We start from the raw sequence: 3,833 nt of genomic DNA, 5'->3' as shown, positions 1-3,833 counted from the left end.
ATTAATTTTACATAATTTTGTAAAGTTCCATAACGCCGAATTCTATTGTCCCAACAACTTCGTTGACCACGTAAATGAAAGTGGCATTCTAATTGAAGGGCAGTGGAGACAATTTGTAGCGCCATTACATCAGAGTACGATATTATCAAGCGCTAACGCAAGACGAAGTGCTTTTGATACCCGAGATCTTCTTAAAAATTATCTCTTCTTTAATAAATAAGTAAATAATTCAATAAATGAATTATAAAATAAATATGTCGGTTCTACGTAACCTGTATGGATTTGTATTCCTCAAAATTGTTTGCGCTGAAATAATAAAAACAACAACTACAAAATAAATAAATAACTTTGTACTTTTTTATATATTTGAAATGAATGGGCTTTTATTTAAAATGATAAATATTATAAAAGATGTTTATGAAAAACTTATTTTCTACGATTCACAACAAATTGGCGGAATGTTTGAAAATTTTGGAGTTGTAACTCCAACATTTCCTATTTAAATTAGCTCCCTCCGCCTGCTTGGCAAGGCTTTAAAAAAAATAATTGAATTGCGGATCTCTTTGTGCCACCGACCAATATTTCCTCGGCTAACGACGTCACTCTTTGAAAGTCTCTATTCGAGCTTTCAAGTAATTCCTCAATTTTACGTTTCCGTCCAGTCTGTGTCTGTGTCTGCGTCTGCGTCTGCGGTGATTGAGAAAAGATATTTAAATTGACACTGCTACAGGCGGATTCACCAAAGTCGCTGAGGAAGGAGTCGTCACCTTCTGTCGTTACGGTGCCATAATTGCCTTGTGTGCTGAAAATGCATATATAATAAATAATACAATTATACAAATAAAACAAGATTATAAAAAACCTACTTCAAGTGGTCCATTTCAACGTCCTTTAAAAACTTTAGGCTCTCCATCCACTTCCACTTTTTGTGTGGCGAATACACGCTGCTTCCTGATGGTCTCTTTTTTAAGTCTTTGTAAAATTTATCTCGTAGGGTCCGCCAACGGGCCTTAGCTTCTCACCTAAAAACATTCAAAACATGAATAAATATAAATTTTCTGTTAGGTTATAAAATTAAAGATTTACCTGGAATATGCAATTTCTCCGATAGCTCCTGAAATTTGGCGTCCCTCAGGTAGCTATTTTCATAATTCCTATGACTTTTGTCATATAGAAACCGGTTTTCACTAACAAATTCAATCAATTTTTCTTCCATTTTTTTATATCTTTTGTTTATTTTCACTGCACAGCTGAGCGCAATTTAAAATGTTGCCGGACTTTGCTCAAAAATTAATTATTTAAATGTTGTCAGCACTGCCTCTGCGCAGAGAAATTCAAATTTCACATGCCGTGCAGATCTGCACTGAGGTGCAGAATTTGAACTGTCAAATCAGTACAAATTTTTTTCTGGACGCAGAATTCTGCACATGTAATTCCGGCATTATACTTCTTTTTCTTTCGTTTGTCTTTCATGTCTGCGAATTCTCAACTATTTTGTGTGACTTTTGCTTGAAATACTCTGCGTTGGCCTTTGAAAAATTAAGACTATACTTCACAGCATCATTTCTGTAGTTAGTCTTCATTTACATTGTTTGGAAATCGACCCTGCAAATTCTTTGAATTTCTGAACGCGCGCATGCGTTTACATACATTTATATGAGCATGTGCAGATACACAAGATAGGATAGACGATGTATGCCTTTTAACATCGTATACTATACTAATAAATATTTTTCTTACTAATAGGAATTAAATTTATCACAGCAATATTATGTATAAGTATATTAGGTATATTGCTGTGATAAATTTAATTTCTATTAGTAAGAAAAATATTTATTAGTATAGTACCTAGTCGAACCTGCGTTCACATTGTGACTTTTCATGTGCTTACCACCAACACCACCATCGACACTTTCGTGGCGTTGTCTTAAGTATGGTCTGGTTATGCAAGTTAATGGTTGCTACCAGATGATTAACAACACGCTGTTTTGAATGGTGAAGTCGAACTCGAATTTCTTTATTAAAAACGTTTTTTTTATACAGAATTTCTCTTATGTACTATAAACGTACATATGCACGAATTCTTGCTTACTAGTACTTATTTCTATATAGTACTACCGTAAGCAATAATTATAGCCAAACATCAAACCTCAGTTTGGTCGAAAAACGGCTTACATTGCGGCGGAACGGCTTCCGGTTGTTGTAAATTTTGGAAATTGAGCAATGATATTGTATATTTACAGAATATTGCTGAATTGAGTAATATCAGTATTTTTTGCTAGCTACGACAACCTTGTTGTTGTATATTTAGCTGTGATAACTCCCCCCTTCTTAAGCATCAGCGTCTCGCTGATTAAGGATTATTGGCTACTGAAAGCTGTGGGTAATCTATTATTGGTGGGATAAGGAATGAATTTCTGGTTTTTGGTTTGAGTATGATATATAAAACTAATAATAGTGTTACTGCAACAAGAATTGCTAAGAAGCTTGAGCTAATTGAAATAATGTTTTTTGATGTTATTCGTTCTAGTTCATTTACATTATATAAATGTAGTTTATGTAAATAGCTTAAGTCTAATTTAATTTCATTCTCCGTTAAGTTATTCTGAAGTATTGCGGGTAAGATTTGGTAGGAACTTGTTTGCCAGTTTGTGTAACGAACGTTATTCAACGTTATAGTTTCGCTAAAGAAGTTTATGAGAAAAGTACCATTTAGTTTAAAGGATGTATTATTATAAGTAATATTTCCAATCAAATTTGAAAGAAATATTGTTCCTTCACTAATTAATTCAATTATAGCTTGGTTTACATATTGGTAATCACAAAGCGCTTTTTCTCCGCTAAGGATCTGTGAAATGCAATGGGTTATGTTTAGTTTTTTAAGTTGGTGTCTCTTGCATATAGTAGTATCATCTACTACAATGCAATTTCCAAGTATGCCACATTTGTCGTTTTGGGATATGAAAAGATTGGTGAATTCCAAGTATACTCGTTTAAGGTGTTTTACAGTCGAACGTATGATAATATTATTGTAAATGGTATCTTCGGTTTTTGGAAGTGAAATTACATATAAAAGAAGTAAGCCTTTAATAATCATAGAAGGTTCTGCATATTTGAGTGCTTGCAGTTCATTTTTAAACGGTAATGTCTCAGTTTGAGCGAGAATATTTGCGATATCTTCTTTATTTAGAATTTGAGAATGAACGATTCCTTGTTTTGCTAATTGGGTTGCCATTATAATTTTTGCAATTTCGTCTTTTATGATACCTAACCTATTATATAATGTTTGTGCGAATAATTCCTTATTATTCTTACTTATTTCATCCACAATCATGTTATAACTATCTAATATTTTATTATTTGTCTTGATAAGGTATTGGTTTGTGGTGTACTGTACGTTACTGTTTTCAGTCAGTTCATGTGTTGTGGAAAGTATTTGGTCCCAGTCAGTGGCATCGGGATTTCCCGCTAACCATTTCCAAGCAGATCCTATCCAATTGATTGATCTCTTTTGAATAGTTGAATTTTTTGTACGCAGTTGGCTTAATAAGCTATCTATTTCGGAAAGTTGATGTTTTAATTGTGGAAGTAAAATATTTGTTTTACTAATTTCGTGGTATATATGTAGTAAGTCTGACATCGTTGGTAATTTTTTCGTAGTCGTCTAAGTCGATGGTGTAGATAATTTTATACGTCCCTTTTGTAATCTTTCCTAGTCCTTGTTTGATCGTCACGAGCGGGCTGTCATATTCGTAGGTGTCCACTGTTGCAGTTGTCCAGTAAGGTAAGAGTCTAAAGAGTAAATGTCAGTTAGTTTTTTAAATGTGATTTAT

The 3,833-nt window shown here is 33.3% G+C and overlaps 1 pseudogene; it reads left to right on the top strand.

Annotated features, from left to right (window-relative positions):
* Positions 1 to 1,541: 1,541 nt before the first annotated feature.
* On the top strand, positions 1,542 to 1,623 carry LOC120780182 (annotated as a pseudogene).
* The last annotated feature ends 2,210 nt before the right edge of the window (positions 1,624 to 3,833 follow it).

This window comes from Bactrocera tryoni, unplaced genomic scaffold (assembly GCF_016617805.1).
Source record: "Bactrocera tryoni isolate S06 unplaced genomic scaffold, CSIRO_BtryS06_freeze2 scaffold_211, whole genome shotgun sequence".
NCBI classification, from domain to species: domain Eukaryota; kingdom Metazoa; phylum Arthropoda; class Insecta; order Diptera; family Tephritidae; genus Bactrocera; species Bactrocera tryoni.
Note: the sequence above shows the minus strand (reverse complement) of the source record. Positions and strands in the feature narration are given on the sequence as shown.